Consider the following 18,570-nt stretch of genomic DNA (forward strand, 5'->3'; position numbering starts at 1 on the left):
TCCTGGAAACCCTTGAAGTCACATGAAACCTGGCATAAGCCTTTTGAAGCCCCTCTTAATCGCCTCTGAAATTCCTCTGAAACTCATTTGGACGCCCTTTGAAACCCTTCTTAATCCTAGCCGTGCATTAGGCTCATGTTCCAGACAGAAACGCTGAGCGTGCACTATGTCAACAGGGCCGAGATGAGCGTCAGCTATTGCACGAATAAGGTTGAACTCTGCACGACTTCAGTTTAATATGTCCTAGCCACTCTCTTTCCTTAAACACTTTTACAATCTTGAAATCTGTTCACCTTCCGGGAAACGAGTAGCGAGTAAAGTTAAAGAAAGTTTAGAGCGTGTTTTTAAAAAAATGTTCAATGTTAAGAATGTTAAGAATCCCCAAGAGTTGAGTGTTGAGTATAGATCATCGATTCTACAAGAGTAAACGGTCTGGAACTTTTTGAATTTCTTCTGAAACCTCTACAGAACGTCTTACAACCGCTCTGAAATCTCCCTGAGGGTAGTGCTCCAAAATGTATTTGAAAAAACTGTAGATTCCCTCAATTCCTCTCTCAAGATCCCCTGAGACCCTTCGGAATCCCCCAATACGCCTCTGTAACCTACTAAAAATCCTCTGAAACTTCCTCAGATAGCTCCGAAAACACCTGACCTGAATTCGCCTCGGATTCTCTGTAACGTACTTAAGAGCCTCTGAAATCTTCGAAAACAAATCTACATATAACGCCTCCAAAATCCTTGGAAAATCCTCTGAATCTTCCTGAAATGCCTTCGAATTCCCCCTAAAACGTCCCCATGTAACGTGTTTGAGGCCCGAAAACGCCTCTGTAACACCTCTGAAACACGCTAAAAATCCCGGGAAACTTTCAGAAATACTACCGAAAACCCCCTGAAACACCCTCTGACTTCATGAAGCGTACCTGAGACCCTCTAAAACCCCAAAAACGCTCCTGTAACGCCTCCGAAACCTCCGGAAAATACTTTGAAATTTCCTTAGGTATGCGGAGCAGGGTCGTGCAATTTCGAAAGGAAAACATGACGTACGATGACTGTAGCAAATCGTTTCCCATGCGAACGGACTGCTGTGATGCTTCATCTCTCATCCAGCAACACACTCGTTCGTTGCTGCTACAGAAACAAGTGTGTATGAAACATGGGATGGTACACTTGGATTTTCGTTTCATTTATGAGTCATTGAAATACTTCAACATGCTAAAAACACTATTTAAACCACCTTTTTAAATAGTGGTGCACGCCAATAGAATGATAATTATGTTTTATTGAAGAGGATAACAAATTCAACCACTTAAATCCAATTAACCGGCGCCCGTCACCATTGAGAGACTAGTGCGCACCAGTGAGACACTAATGCTCTGACGGGTGAAGCACAAGCAATGCGACCGGGTGGGAGACTACCGAGTGCTACGATGAGTGGAAAAGTCTTTTTTAACGACCGAGTCATTGGAAAAATGTATGAAACACTTGAAGTGACTCATTCAAATGTTGCATGAAAGTGTATCATTGAAACGAAATTGTACGCCCCTGATGCGGAGTGCGAGAGTAAGTCTCGGCTTCAAATAAAAATAATACGCTCTCACTTGTAGTTGTTGGACACAAACGAGGCTGTGTTGTGGATTGACATCTAAGCCGAAAGAGAGATGGTTCTTGAAAAAGTGAATGTTCATGGTGAGGGCTCGGGTTCAGTTTGGCTTTCTATTCCGCAGAATTATCACCTGTTCTGTGGCTTAAATGGTTAAAGCACCGGTCTAGCGAATACGGGGTCGTGGGTTCGAATCCCACCAGAACGCGATTTTTTTCAAAAATTCATCCCTCAATTTGTCAATTAGCAACATTCTGTGTCTTCTAACTACAAGTTTTCCTGTATGTTTATGACATATCAGCAAAATCTGGTAAATGCCAGTAAAGGGCAACATATATCAGTGTTCCTTAAATGCCCTTGGAAACCCCTCGAACTCCAAGTAACACCAAAGGCCCTTCTAAACCCCCGAAAACTCACCTGTAACGTCTCTAAAACCCGCTGGAAATTCCGGAAACTTCCTGAAACACCGCCGAAAATCCCCTGAAACTCCCTCGTGCTCCATGAAGCGTATCTGAGACCTTCTGGAACTCCCATATTCGCGCCTGTAACGCTTCCGAAATCCTCATTAAAATCGTCTGAAACTTCCTGAAATGCCTTCGAAAACCTCTTGAAACTCCCATGGACTCCATGTAACGTGCCAGAGATCCTCCGAAACGCCCCTGGAGTCTCCTGTAACGCCTCTGAAAATTTAGTTTAGATGCAAAGTCTAAAGTCTGTAAAAAACTGTTGAATTGAAGTGCAAATTCTGATGACCACCTGATTGAACGACTGAATGAGTTGGAAAACTCTACATTCCAACATCGATAAAGTAGAACTCCACTTCCAAACCCCGAATACAATAAAACATTTTTGAACTCCCCTGACCGTCGTTGACAAACATTCTCACCGTGTGTGCAACAAGACCACAGCTTCCGAAGCTTCCCATTATTCATACTCCCCGTCCATTCTGTCCCAATTTATCAATGCCGTTGGTACACCACTAACAATATCCTTTCTCTTCTTCTTCTCTTTCACAGGTAAGTTCCACCTATTCGCGCCATTCTAAACTCGCTCCGAGGTTATGTTATGATGGCATCATTCATACGGGGGCGACCACGATGATGCCGCACAGCTGAGAAGGGCGAGCAAGGTATTCTACAATCACACCGAGCGGAACGGCGACGGGATGATGCTATGAGAGCGTCATCATTAGTCGCCGGTCGTCAGTTTTCCTTTTTTTCTCGGATCACATTTCACAATTCACCTGAACCTGGCCTGGCCAGCAGAACGGTGTAGCACAGTAACCTCGTCGTTAGCAGGATGTGTAGTACTATGTAGTCTCTTGGAGGTGGATTTTCGGGTGGGACTAGGGTTCGCAGAACCGAGTCGAGCATGCCTTTTGGCGTTGCCATGAGTTGTTTTCGGAGAAAGAAAAAGTGATACACATTTGTCTTTTTCCGGCGAAATCCACCTTCATTCATTCATGCTTTTGTGTAGACGGTTCGACACTGTGGAAAATGCATTGAAACTCCAGGATAGCTAAATTGGCTGAAATGGCCGAGACAGTTAACGCGCCAGGAGTCGCATTCACAAGATCTGAGTTCGAATCCCAGCCTGGAACGTTATTTGTTATCTTTTTTTATCTAATGTTCACGAAAGTTTCGTTAAAGTTTATCAATTCAAACACTTTTCCTGTATTCTACTAAAGAATGTACAAAGAAATTCCATGATATTGCAAGTTGGTTAGTTAGGTGTAATATATAACGCGTGGTCCTTTCCGCTCCATAGGTCAGCGTTCGATTCTCGATTAAAACTTTCCTTATTTTGTTTTTCTCGTTTTTTTTTTCACTGTGCAAACAAACGAGAACGACAGACATCCCATATTGCGACCAGATGGAAATAATAAGGCAGAAGAAAAATCCTAGGCAATTGAAACCTGTCCACCCGGGGCCGGGAGCTGTCTGTCTGCCTATCAAGGTGTACGTACATGTGCGGCTGTTGCTGCTCAACTTGTCTCGTACGTACCTACCTACAAATAAGAATTCTCACCATTTTCTTACGGAGCCGGCTCAACTCGGCTCGTGTTCCCATTTTTGCACCGTTCACAGCTGCTGTCAGAGGTTATGTTTTTGGGTGACCTGCATGTCGAAAATAGCGAACAATTCTGGGGGGCTTGTGTTGTGGTGAGTGACACTTGGAAAACTCCGCTCATTAACGGCTGTCGATTATTAGTTTGCTTTTTTTTTCGGTGGTCGGGTTGCTTGTTATATTGCAGAATGATAATTTTCTGTTTTCAATTTTGAAAGAAATGGATCACACTTTGAACAAAATAAGAAAAATTGAATTAAATTGAGTAATCAAACGGAAGCCGGTAATGACTGTTCGGAAAAGTTCGTACAATTTCATTAGATTTTTATTACCGTCAAACAGCTTAAAAATCACTTCCCACAAGCAACTCTCCCATTCGAATGAGAAGAGACCTCCTGACTTTCTCTGCATGTATGAACGATTTCATTCGGACACGTATCCTCCTTCTCCTCTGACTGCCAATGATTGTGGCGCGGTGAAAACTTTTCCTTTTTTCAAGAAAAATTGTGCTTCGTTTCTCTTGTTCTAGCTTCCAACTGATTTTCGCCTCGTCGCATGCATTGCCATGGCGCACAGGTGGGTGGCGCTCTGGTACTGCCACCAGCCAGCCAGGTATCGTAGTCACTTGGGATGAAAAATAGCTTCCTCGCTTTTGTTCCTCGTTTCGTGTCGAACGGAGTTTCCATGGCGGTAGATAACTTATCTTCGGTGCACAGTAAAAAATTAGAACAATTTAAAACGTCAAGAAATAAATTTAAAAAAAAGGTATCCTGATGGGATTTGAACACGGAATCTCCTGAAATAAGAACCGTGCCCAATCGCACTCGACCAAGATTATCGATAGAGTTGAAACAACTCTTATTAGTTTCAAATTTTATTTCAGTTCCATAACAATTACGGTACATTGCTTGAAATTTTCTGGGGCAGAGATTATCAACTGTGTTTTAACATATATTTTTTCCTGTGTCCTACACAGAAATACGATAGAACTGAAGTTGAAAAATCTTTTCTGTTCCCTCTCCTATCGCTATTGATCGCACACCGGTTGGTCGGTCGTTCATTCGTGTGCCATATCACGTTCTTGTGATTTTTGGTCGATTCTTTTTCTGGCGCGTTGTCATTTTGTACCTCCCTGGGTCGTTATAGATTTCCATCACCCCGTGGGAGTTTCCACAGAAACTGTTCGGCGGAGGAAAACTTCGACCAGGTATCGGTTACTGCGCGTTCGTATTATTCATCTTCTGGTTTGATATTACTGTCCCTCGCAAAGGGCGAAAATTTGTGGGGGCGTGAATTGTTTCACTTCTTATTTTCGATTCTTTTCCTGTTGGGTGTGAATAATCTTGGATTTGATTTGAATGTTCTATTTAAAACTTTGATGACTATGGAAACCGTAGCTCAATATGTCAATCAATGACATGTTTCATTATTATTCATGGATTGCTGAAATCTTCATTAGTTTTTATAATGGATTCAAAGAAGAAATCTCTCAGGATTCTGAGGAGAATCCCGAAGAGAATCTTCAAAGGATTTTGAAGAAAAGTCTATTAGAATTTAAAGAATTCCTCTCAGGATTCTGAGGAGAATCCTCTCCGGATTCTGTGGAGAATCCTCTCCGGATTCTGTAGAGAATCCTCTCCGGATTCTGTAGAGAATCCTCTCCGGATTCTGTAGAAAATCCTCTCAGGATTTTGTGAAGAATACTCTCCGGATTCTGTGGAGAATCGTCTCCGGATTCTGTGGAGAATCGTCTCCGGATTCTGTGGAGAATCCTCTCAGGATTCTTGGGAGAATCCTCTCAGGATTCTTGGGAGAATCCTCTCATGATTCTTGGGAGAATCCTCTCAGGATTCTTGGAAGAATCCTCTCAGGATTCTTGGGAGAATCCTCTCAGGATTGTTGGGAGAATCCTCTCAGGATTGTTGGGAGAATCCTCTCAGGATTGTTGGGAGAATCCTCTCAGGATTGTTGGGAGAATCCTCTCAGGATTGTTGGAAGAATCCTCTCAGAATTGTTGGGAGAATCCTCTCAGGATTGTTGAGAGAATCCTCTCAGGATTGTTGGGAGAATCCTCTCAGGATTGTTGGGAGAATCCTCTCAGGATTGTTGGGAGAATCCTCTCAGGATTGTTAGGAGAATCCTCCCAGGATCCTGAAAAGAATCCTCCCAGGATCCTGAAGAGAATCCTCCCAGGATCCTGAAGAGAATCCTCCCAGGATCCTGAAGAGAATCCTCCCAGGATTCTGAAGAGAATCCTCCCAGGATTCTGAAGATAATCCTCCCAGGATTCTGAAGATAATCCTCCCAGGATTCTGAAGATAATCCTCCCAGGATTCTGAAGAGAAACCTCTCAGGATTCTGAAGAGAATCCTCTCAGGATTCCGATGAGAATCCTCTCAGGATTCCGATGAGAATCCTCTCAGGATTCCGAAGAGAATCCTCTCAGGATTCCGAAGAGAATCCTCTCAGGACTCCGAAGAGAATCCTCTCAGGATTCCGAAGAGAATCCTCTCAGAATTCCGAAGCGAATCCTCTTAGGATTCCGAAGAGAATCCTCTCAGGATTTTGAAGAGAATCCTCTCAGGATTTTGGAGAGAATCCTCTCAGGATTCTGAAGAGAATCCTCCCAGGATTCTGAAGAGAATCCTCCCAGGATTCTGAAGAGAATCCTCCCAGGATTCTGAAGAGAATCCTCCCAGGATTCTGAAGAGAATCCTCCCAGGATTCTGAAGAGAATCCTCCCAGGATTCTGAAGAGAATCCGCCCAGGATTCTGAAGAGAATCCTCCCAGGATCCTGAAGAGAATCCTCCCAGGATTCTGAAGAGAATCCTCCCAGGATTCTGAAGAGAATCCTCCCAGGATTCTGAAGAGAATCCTCCCAGGATTCTGAAGAGAATCCTCCCAGGATTCTGAAGAGAATCCTCCCGGGATTCTGAAGACAATCCTCTCAGGATTCCGAAGAGAATCCTCTCAGGATTCCGAAGAGAATCCTCTCAGGATTCCGAAGAGAATCCTCTCAGGATTCCGAAGAGAATCCTCTCAGGATTCCGAAGAGAATCCTCTCAGGATTCCGAAGAGAATCCTCTCAGGATTCCGAAGAGAATCCTCTCAGGATTCCGAAGAGAATCCTCTCAGGATTCCAAAGAGAATCCTCTCAGGATTCCGAAGAGAATCCTCTCAGGATTCCGAAGAGAATCCTCTCAGGATTCCGAAGAGAATCCTCTCAGGATTCCGAAGAGAATCCTCTCAGGATTCCGAAGAGAATCCTCTCAGGATTCCGAAGAGAATCCTCTCAGGATTCCGAAGAGAATCCTCTCAGGATTCCGAAGAGAATCCTCTCAGGATTCCGAAGAGAATCCTCTCAGGATTCCGAAGAGAATCCTCTCAGGATTCCGAAGAGAATCCTCTCAGGATTCCGAAGAGAATCCTCTCAGGATTCCGAAGAGAATCCTCTCAGGATTCCGAAGAGAATCCTCTCAGGATTCCGAAGAGAATCCTCTCAGGATTCCGAAGAGAATCCTCTCAGGATTCCGAAGAGAATCCTCTCAGGATTCCGAAGAGAATCCTCTCAGGATTCCGAAGAGAATCCTCTCAGGATTCCGAAGAGAATCCTCTCAGGATTCCGAAGAGAATCCTCTCAGGATTCCGAAGAGAATCCTCTCAGGATTCCGAAGAGAATCCTCTCAGGATTCCAAAAGGAATCCTCTCAGGATTCCAAAAGGAATCCTCTCAGGATTTCAAAAGGAATCCTCTCAGGATTCCAAAAGGAATCCTCTCAGGATTCCGAAGGGAATCCTCTCAGGATTCCGAAGCGAATCCTCTCAGAATTCCGAAGCGAATCCTCTCAGGATTCCGAAGCGAATACTCTCAGGATTCCGAAGCGAATCCTCTCAGGATTCCGAAGCGAATCCTCTCAGGGTTCCGAAGCGAATCCTCTCAGGGTTCCGAAGCGAATCCTCTCAGGATTCCGAAGCGAATCCTCTCAGGATTCCGAAGCGAATCCTCTCAGGATTCCGAAGAGAATCCTCTCAGGATTCCGAAGCGATTCCTCTCAGGATTCCGAAGCGAATCCTCTCAGGATTCCGAAGCGAATCCTCTCAGGGTTCCGAAGCGAATCCTCTCAGGATTCCGAAGCGAATCTTCTCAGGATTCCGAAGCGAATCCTCTCAGGATTCCGAAGCGAATCCTCTCAGGATTCCGAAGCGAATCCTGTCAGGATTCCGAAGCGAATCCTCTCAGAATTCCGAAGCGAATCCTCTCAGAATTCCGAAGCGAATCCTCTCAGGATTCCGAAGCGAATCCTCTCAGGATTCCGAAGCGAATCCTCTCAGGATTCCGAAGCGAATCCTCTCAGGATTCCGAAGCGAATCTTCTCAGGCTCTCTTTTGAAGAGCCGCGACATAAATTTCTCTATAATATGCTCTCTGATCATCAAAACGTTTAATCAAGTACAGTTGGAAGGTAACTTTATCAAGCATTAAACGAGTCTTCTAATTAGAAAAAGGTCACTTTCTGTCGGTCTGGTTCTGGTACTCTGGTAGCATGTGTGCCTTCCACTCGAAATGATTCTGACTCAAACTGGAAAGATTTCCAACTAACTACCCCAGGGTGGCCCCCGAACCGGGAAAAACGGGAAAAAGACGGGAATTCGGAACGACCGGGAAAAAAGCGGGAAAAAGTCGGGAATTTAGAATGATTACCGGGAAAATTGTTGCTAAGAGTAACTTGATGTGCATATTTGAATGTTTACACCTCATCGAAAATCTGCAAAATCAAAGCCAAACCAAAATACTCCTGGGATACTTCTACGAAATCCCAAGGAATTCGCCTGTGCAATCACTTGGAATTTCCTTAAAACAGAACTTAGGGTTCTTCAAGAAGTTTCTTCTAGAATTCCTCTAGGTTTTTGTACCGCTTGATCATCTCTTGGAATTCGATGAGATTTTTTCGAGGAAAAAGTTTCTTACATCTGAGATTTTTTCAAAAGTTTATTTTTGGATTAACCCGTGTCCTTCTATTTTTTAATAGATAAGAAAATCATAACCACTAAACTGGGTTTTAATCAAGACAACCAGTGTGTGGATTTTTATCGCGAACCACTGAATGGTCCATGCTCAGCAAGTGATACATTCGCGAATGTAACATTTCATGAACCAACATGCTCGGGAACGCTCCCCGAAATGCTGTTCATTCTCTTGCCCGGTTCGATACGAGAGCGCAATCAAGAGAGAAGATGCTCGATGACGCTAATGAAAGCAATGCATTCGGTAAGAATATTTTATTGCCATAATTCTTTTTTTATTGTGACTACACAACCTGCAACGTCATGAATACAGTTAAATTAAATAGTATTTCACGTTTTTAAAGCGAAAACGCATTAAATACTGATGAAAATAACGATTATTCACAGTTGCCCCAAGCCAACGATGAGCGATCATCGGTAAGTGTTACACTTAGCGATGCCCGCTCATCGCCGCAGCTTGTTTATATCGGAGTATCCTCTTTGTGTTCCTTCGTGAACCATGCGACTCGACGAGAGAACATACACCGCTTGGTAATTGAAACAGAACCAACAGAAAAGAAGAAAAACTGCCGAGTGGTTCACTGATCACTTTTTCGTCCAAACACTGAAGACAACCTATTGCAATTTATTCAAGAGTTCCTTTTAAGATTCATCAAGATTTTCCTTCCGCAATTGTAACAGGAGTTGCTCCAAAATTTCCTACGGGAATTCTTCCTAGATTATTTTTTTGAAATCCCTCCAGAAATTTTTTTATTTCTTCCTGGAGCTTCCTCTGGGGTTTCCGTAGAATTTTCTTTTGGAATTCCTCCGAAAGCTTTTTTTTAGAAATCAATCGGGAGTTCTTTCTGGGATTCTTTACAGAGTTTCTTCTGGTATTTCTCCAGGATATCATTCTGTTACTCATCTATCTTCACGAGTTCTTTGCACGATTTCTGCATGAGTGCCTTCTGAAACATTGATTTTGAAAACTTCCAAGAGGCTTTGCTGACAAACTCCTGGAGGGTACCCAAAAATAACTCTTGAAGGAAACGCAGTAAGAAACACTGGTGAAATTCCAATAGCAAATATAAAATAAAGAAAAAAATTATTTTATATTTGCTATTGGAATTTCACCAGTGTTTCTTACTGCGTTTCCTTCAAGAGTTATTTTTGGGTACCCTCCAGGAGTTTGTTCAAAGAAACCTCCAGGAGTTGCTTATGAAAGTTGCTCTAGGAGTTGCTTTTGGGCATCCTTCAGAAGCTCCCTCTGCAAATCACCCAGGAGTTTCTTCTGGATGATCTCCCAAAATTTCTTACAAAAACTTAACGATAGCTATTTCTGAAAATACTCCAGAATCCTGAAAATCAAACTACTGCGGGAGTTTTGTAATCGAGAACTCTTCCAAGAGTTCATTGGAAAACCTTCTAGACATGTGGGAGATTCTTTTGGGAATCCTTCAGGAGTTCCAGGAGAAATCCCTAGATCGAATTCAATCCCAGACCAAAAGTTCTATTTCCTAATTACCAACAGACTGACTAAAATCCTTAATTCCCTAAAGGAACCTCTTCCAGAATAAATCCATTACCCCCAAGCGATCGCGCTGTTGTGTTTTGTTCAACACGTTGAAAAAATCTCGCTTTTTGTGTTCAGTATTAGCGTGGTGCTGGCGTTGGTGGCCAACCGCGCTAATTATGGACGGTTAAGGAATCTAGAGGAATTCACAAAAGATATATAAGGTGGAATCGCTAACAGAAGTTACTGAAGAAATCCAAGATAGTATTTTTGGAGTAATCGAAAGATGAAATCTCGGGAAAAACTTTGCAAGAATCTCCAGATGTAAGTTTTTGGGGGAATACTCAGTTGGATATCCTGGAGGAATCCCCGGAAACAACACCAATGAAGTTGCGTTAGGGCACCTTCGCTAATGAATAAAATTAAAAACAAAATGGTTCGATTATCCTCCATGTCCCGGATAATCGAGTGCGACCTTTGCTGATTTTATATGCACATCTTATCTATTATAGATCTGTCATAGTTAGCTACCACTTCCACACTTGTTTTTTTTTTTAAGTACAAGAAAATAAGTAAAATAATGAGTGAGGGAAAGCTTGAATTATGCACTATTTGGAGCTGAATGAAAATATGTTGTAAGTAACTTTGTAGCATACGCCTTTTATGTCATCATTGGTAGTTACTTCCATTGTTTCCATAGATACATTACGTCAAGAATAATATTAAACTATAAATATGTAGTACATAGTATTTACAGGATTGCAAATGAATTTTTACATGGTACTTATCATCCATATGATACGAAAATTGGGCGTCACCGACTACAAAAATGTGCATTTTAAAAACCGGGGAAATCGTACCGGGAAAACCGGGAAAAAGACGGGAATTTCAAAACTGAAATTTAGTGGCCACCCTGCTACCCCAAACAGATTGAGTTAGTTGGAAATCTTTTCAACTCATGTTGCCATTTCACTTCGATAGTCGCTCGCCACAACCCATAGATCAAAGTCATCAACGTGCGCCGTCGTCATCACCATCATCAGTTCAGAGAGATGGTCTTTGCTCATTTGGCTCGTTTTTCACGAACGGTTATTTGGTGAAAAAGGCCAGGTAATTAGGGACGCATCCGTAATTAGGCGAGAGGTTAATTTTGCCCCTCATCTACAGCAGGAGTCTTCGTGTGGGTCAGATTCTCCGGGATCCGTAGTGGTGACGACGGCAAAAAGAAGCAAACGATAAGGTTCAAAGTGGTAATCAACTGAAAAGGTATGGGTGTGTGTGGATGATGGGTCGAATGGATGCTTCTTAAATCACATCTTCTTGCTGCGATTGGATCTGAAACAATGTAGAGACTGCGAGAGGCTTTTTGTTGACTTGCTCTTCGAAGCTGTGCAGCAGTAATTATTTTCCCCAGTATCTGCCCGGAACGGCTCAATGGCCCTTGGAAGGACTAACGGCGACCTAGGTAGGTCGTTAGGGTTTTGCAGGAGAAACAGTTTATCACCGGTTTGAGGAAGCAGCCTCCACCGCTAGTAAGAAACGTCCATTAGGAGAGTCAACAGTTCTCTCGGTCCACCAGATACTTCGAAGTTGGATGCAGTCCAACACTGGGCAACCTACCGAACCGAACCACCAAGCGTAGACCAAAATGAGCGTTATTTATGGCTTTATTATTGTGGACCTCCGTCTGCACAGGAAAAGCTTTTCCCGGCTCCCGGGGAAAATGTGGGATGGGCCGATGCACAAACCATCATAAATCGGGGCCACAATCCTTGCCATCCACCCCCGCAGTCAACTCCGGTGGTCGTTGTCCCACGATGAATAATGACCGGTTGGTTTTTGGGGTTTGTTGATTTGAATATTCAATTAAGATACAAACCCATTTCCCCATGTTCTGTCCGGGATTGAATTCCCCAATCTAGGTACGGTGTAACGATTCAATGAACATGCATACTGTCGAAGCACAAAAAAAAGAAACGTGGTGGCGAAGGTTGGAATGGAGTAACCATCATGGCGCATATTCAACTGGGGCACCGACCGCAAGGATCATGTAACAATCCATTAGCCATTTTTATCTCGCATCCTCTTTTCTCTGGAAAACGGTATTGCGCTGCAGAGAGACGATTGCAGCTACCAGTATCTACCGGTGTGCCAGGAGCATGTTGGAAAAGCGTAGTTCCCGGAAGGCGGTGAAAAATCCCACCAGAATAACAGCTTGCGGAATGTTCGTCCAGTTTCCAGTTTGTGCGTGATTCATGCATCGCATTCATCTCGGCGATGACGACGGTAGAGGAGTTCCAAGCTTAATAACTAGTTGGAAAAAAATCGACTGCGATCCATCTGAATGTTCCTATTTGACAAATTGAGAGATGAATTCGTGAAAATAAAAACTCGTGCCCTGATGGGATTCTAACCCACGACTCCGTATTCGCTAGACCGGCACTTTAACCAACTAAGCCACAAAAGAGCGAGCAACGATTAGCAGAATAGAAACTCTTCTCAAACCCATCTCTCTGCTCTAACACTCGCTTTTGTGCCCACTAACTAGGGGTTGTATAACACATTCATTACGTTTTTTTTTCAGGAAATTAAACTTTTTTCGACACTACCTTTCCCCTTTGAAGATTTTTAAAATTTTTGTATATGTCTTGACAACGCGAAGGTCGTAAGTTCGTTCCTCTCTGGAGCCACCAACGCATGAGTAAGCCGTTAAACTGACGGTTTTGACGGTGTTGGCACCGCTCAAACGTCAAATTTTCTGTGAGAGGAAGCAGGCCAGCATAAATTCGTGCAGTGGACCGTTGGGTAGTATATATGACAAGTAGCAGTGAATGAGAGACGACAAAACTTCTTGCAAACAACGCAAAAACGGTAGGCATCAGACCACCATCAAGCACGTCAAACAATTTGCGAAGAGGTCAACGACCGCGAAGTGCTCGAAATATGCACTTGTTTACGATGACAAAGTGCACAAAAGTTGATTACAATGAGTTCAACAAGCAAATATTTCCGTTCACTCATTGAAGCATCCCCACAATGACGGTTGTTCGCTGTCCAGAATGACCGCCGTGCTCAAAATTTGGAGTCATCCTCTCAAATTGCACACTTCAGAGCGGTGGGGTATCATCATCATCCTCATCGGGATAATCGCATTCGAGCACATCAAATAATGAAGTCATCTGGCAAGCGTTCTGTCTCTCCGTTCAGCGGCGCTGCAATTGTCATTCAATGATGCGCTCACAAACAAGAAGCGATGCACCGAGCGCTGAGCGAGCACTGATGGAAACCTATTTTGTTCCAATTTGAGCTTGAATTGAAAACAATTTATTAGCGACTCTCCGCCCGGTCTCGGGCGTCCGTCGGGATCGGAGGTTCTACATCCAATCACACTGCACTGACTGCGGGATCGACGGATGTGGAACGCCGCACATATCAACGGGGGCAGCGCGCGGTGGATGGAAATCATATTACGAATTCGATTGAATTCAAATGCGTTCGATGTTCGTTCCTCTTGGGCTGAAGCAGTGGAGTTTGTATGAAAAAAAAACGCATTTCCCTGACAGCAGCAAGTGTGCAATGCATTTTCAGCTGGAAGCGATTTTCAACGATAGCTGAACCAGGACGAGAAAAAATGCTCCCCAGTTTTGCCGAAGGCAACTCCGCACCGAGGGATGCAAATCGCGAACATCACATGTGAAAGCGGGATTTTCTCCGGGTCGCTACTGTATGGCGATGAGTATGGATTATCATTTCATTTGATGATGTGGCTGCGAGAATGATTGTTGAATAAAAAAGACACACTTTGTGAATCGGCTGGTGAGCGAGGCTGAGGACGCGAGTGGATTGGTGTCACGTACGCTCAAATTCAGATGATAAAAAGTGCGCAGTGACAAACGGTGGAAAGGGCAATTAAATTGACCTTCATTTTATTCCTCAGTCACCGAAATGATTACTCTTATCAGGCGGTTGTTGTTAATGCTCACCATTTGGTTCGCTTTTTGAATGACTGGTGTTCGACCAGAAGAATGTTGTTTATGCATGGTTCAAGGTTGTGCGTTTTGGTTCACAAGTCTTGAACTCAAACGAGCTGAACTTTGTGTCGAATGGAATCTTGGCAACGCTGATATACAACATTGGAAATTTCCTAAGAAATTTACAATCTACTCAATAAAAATACACAACTCCACCAGAACGCAGAACTACTACAAAAAAAAATAATAAAAATTCTCTAATTTGTCCAAAAATTCAGAGCAATCTTTCAGCGCTTATTACTACTTCAGCTTCAAGAAAAAAGATTCTTCTTTGGTTGTGACTCCCTAAACTAATATTTTAATCAATGACGTGAGCCATCAGCGTTCTAGTCACACCCAAGCTGGTGAAAACTAAACTAACTTCTGTCTTTGCCCTTTCTGATTCGCCGTCCCTTTCAGTCAGAGAAGAGAGAACTTACGCATGTCACCCATTATCATCGTTTTGTGACCGTCACCACTGATATGGATATGATTGCCAATGCTCTCTCCTTCATCTTTCGTTGCGGGAAGCAGATGCATGTATAATGGTATGCGAAACGCATATAGATTAGTACAAGGATGGCACGACACCACAACTGCCATTCGCTTCGTATAGCTGCGTTAGAACGCCTATACAAACCGCAGTACACAGTGCGCTTTGTTTACGGTAAACTCTCTTACTTAGATCGTCATGCATCACCGCTAAGAGTGAACCGTCTGAAGCACACCCAGCAACTGTCGTCGCTGAAAGCAGGTGAAGGATGCAATCCAAAAAATGCGCGTTATTTCGGACGTCATCAAGTAGCTGGTTCGTACCACTTAAAAAAGGTGACATCGGAAGTCGGCGTTAACGGTTCTCTCGTGATGGTCACGATAGTTCACAACACTGCTTTCAATTGATTCATTACCCAAGTAACAATGAATGCTGAACAGTGAGAGGATTAGCTGAACAATAGCTGGTTAATGGTGTCAATGGCTGAACACAGCTGAATATTGGTCTGAATTATGGCTTGTTCAACCTCTCTAATCAGCAGATGGCTGAATATTAAGTTGAATAGAATATTATTAATCTGGGTAACCAGCTTCAACACATACACCAAATGCAGAATTAATCATCTGTTGACAGCTGACCCAAGCATTTTTTCGTGAAGTCCACATCGCTTCTTCAGCCTCAAAACAGACTCAGTTCAACTTATGTTCTTGACTATTCAGACACAACTAGTGATGCTCTTGTTTTCGAGGATATGTATACAATTGTGTGTGGGTGGTGTAGGTGACTATAAATCAGAAGGTTCGAGTTCAATTCCTAGTTTTCCCACAGATTAATTTATACACTCCTAAACATCTCTTCTGGAAATAGACGCAGCTAATGGTAAAAATAGGCTCACGAAAATGTATTTATTTTATTTTTACACAATTGATAAATTTAATTGATTACTGATTAAGCGCTTATCAAGCCTTAAATCAGCCTTCCAATAAACCTCAAATCAGCTAAAGGTTGAATAAAATCACCAAAATTAGATGTTTAGGAGCTGAATAAAGGATTGTTGGAGAAACGTTTGTACAGCATCAAATTGTTACTTGGGTAGTTCACGAAATAGACATGTACAGTCAAAGCTAAACAAGAATGAGTTCGGCTGCTTGTTTTGAAAAGAAAATTTTATAAACGAAAATTGTATACGAAAATTGTTATTTCATAATGACAATTCTGTCAAACTACCCCCAAGCGCAAATCACCTGATCCCTTCTTGCATTGCAGCTCAGCCCACCGAGGTCCACCTAGGGTGACACATTGTGATAGGTGTGCATGATAGTGAAAATGCAAGCGGACAGCACATTTGCATATGTCCGCCTGCCGTCAACGTTCCGTTGGCGAGGACCTGCCTGAAATCACAATTCAACAAAACGCATTTGCAAACGTATGTACAACATTTATAATCCCTCGTGTCCTCACCCTTCCGGCTTCCGGCTTCCAGATTGAACACACACCCACTCGTCCTGATTTCGGTCAACAAAAGCGATGTCGTTGTTACAATAACTAAACGGGATTAAAGCGTTTGTTGTTGCATCGAGGTACATAGCATACCTAGTTATAAATGCATGTGAACATTCATGGAAATCCTTTCGCAGGGATATTTCTGGGATCGTGCTTGGCACTGATCCATCCATCAGCAAGGGCTAAACGACGCAAATCCATCAGGGCGGCCCCATGGAGCACAGCACAGCGAGTGCTAGGACCTAGGAGCCACAACAGGGCAACTGTTGCCAGTACGATACAACGACGTAGGTACCTCTGGAGTCGAGTCGACGACGACTACGCCGACGGATGCCCGGCCATAATGATTAAATGCCTCGTGGGTCGTGTAGCAAACACCTTGCTCGGGACGGAACGGGAGTGCTTCCCGGGCAGCTCCCGACCATTAGTATTCCGAAGCAATCGTTTTTCATTATCAAACTTGGATGTGATTTGAATTCCGCATTTGCCACCCTCCCTCCCTCGGTACCCCATGGCATCGCCATACCATTATCATCGCGTGGAGTCCGACGACTGCGACGTACGACGCGACGTCGTTCTCGAAAAATTAATTAATACGACGTGTTGCTGAGTCTACTGAAGTGTTGCTCTTGCTCGTTGCTCATCATCGCTGGTAGCTGGTGGGATGTGAGAATCGAACACTGCCACCATAGTTTGACACTTTTATTGCGCCTCGTGGATTTCTGGTGGCGATAGAGGTGTTCCAGGCGATCATAGACTGGGAAGAGTTCTGAAATACAGTGGTAGTCATACGCTTAGTTGCAATTCACATTGTCTGTGTTTTGTGAAATGTTGCTGAACTTACCGTGACCCATTGATTTTGATAGTATTACTTAACGATTTTTAGCGAAAACCAACTCAAGCCCCTGCCTCCGTGCTACATTGCCCTGTAGGCGAGTGAATGCATCGTCGGTTTTTTCCTCCTCCCGTTATTGACCTACATTATGATCTAGCCAGAGAAATTTAAGATTATCTGGGAGGATGAAGAATTATCCCAGAGCTGATAATATGGAAAATCTACTATTGCTGTGTGCATTCAAAATGCAAATATCAAATGCGGGAGCACCAAATGCGGTAAGATTTTAACAAGTAACCCGATGTCAGTGGGCGCTTTCGAATCCTAGGTTGGCGGTAATATTGGCTATGGTTGCTACGTCGCCTTTGGTAACATGTGTTACCGCGTTTGAATCGCATTTGAGCACCGTTTGCATCTTGAACGCACACAGCAATAGAAAGAGCACACACACTAGATTGTTCTAATTATAGAGGGATTACCCTTCTTGATTCGGCGTGCAAGATACTGTTCAACAGACTAAGACCACTTCGTCAGTGAATACCAAGTTGATTCTCATAAATGGCCGATAAATAACGTATCAGACTTCTTGCAGACCCACCAGCTGTTCATTGACGCTAAAGCAGCATTCCGAACACTTTATTTTGATCTACCCAACGTCGAACGTATCAGCCTTATTAGTTTTTTTTCGGAAAACCATGCTCTGACATTGTATTGCAAAGTTCTTTTCTTTCTACTGAATCGCACGGAAACAAATCTAATCCTGAAACTGTGATTTACAAATCATGAAACTATAAAAGATGGCCAATTATGAAATCATGATTTCGTAATTTGAGCTACCGCTTTCATGATTTAGAGTAACCATTTTCATGAAATCTAGATCACGGCTACTGGAAGCGTTACGTTCTAGGATCACCTTCCACCTGAGTGCTTAGCAACGCTTTTGTTTGGAAAACAGATCTAGTTTCGTCGGCGATTGACATGGGCAGATGCATTTCGTCGTTAATGGTGTTGTATTGAAATTTAGTCTTGTGTTCACAATGATTTCTAGGAAAAATTCTGTAACAAATACTTAAAGGTAAACTGACCAGAATCATAAACTATGTGCACTCAAAATCATGATCTCAGATCCGGAAAACATGATTTAGCTTTATGATCCTAGCAAACTGACCAGGATCATAAGCAATGCGCACCGGAAATGATGATCTCAAATCTCAATACCATGATTTAACTTCATGGTTCTATCAAAAAACATAACGCATTGGTTGCGTTACGGACAAACGACTCATGATCCCGAATCATGCTGTATTTTCATAAAACGAAAAGACACAAGGCTCTTGATATTATGATCCATAATCATGGTTATGCGATCAGGTTTTATCCGTGCGTTATAAGCGTAACGATCATTTCTTCGTGATGGTTTACACTCAAGTTTTCATATACCACTTTATGGAGCGGCCCATATAGCCGAGGCGGTAAACGCACGGGTATTCAGCATGACCATGCTGAGGGTGACGGGTTCGATTCCCGGTCGGTCCAGGATCTTTTC

At 43.2% G+C, this 18,570-nt stretch overlaps 1 protein-coding gene across 3 annotated transcripts in view; it reads left to right on the top strand.

Moving 5' to 3' along the window:
• Window positions 1-18,570, top strand: part of LOC109419707 (RNA binding protein fox-1 homolog 1) — an 823,173-nt gene that overhangs the window by 324,363 nt on the left and 480,240 nt on the right. The window lies entirely within an intron of this gene.

This window comes from Aedes albopictus, chromosome 2, assembly GCF_035046485.1.
Source record: "Aedes albopictus strain Foshan chromosome 2, AalbF5, whole genome shotgun sequence".
In the NCBI taxonomy this organism is placed as follows: Eukaryota; Metazoa; Arthropoda; class Insecta; order Diptera; family Culicidae; genus Aedes; species Aedes albopictus.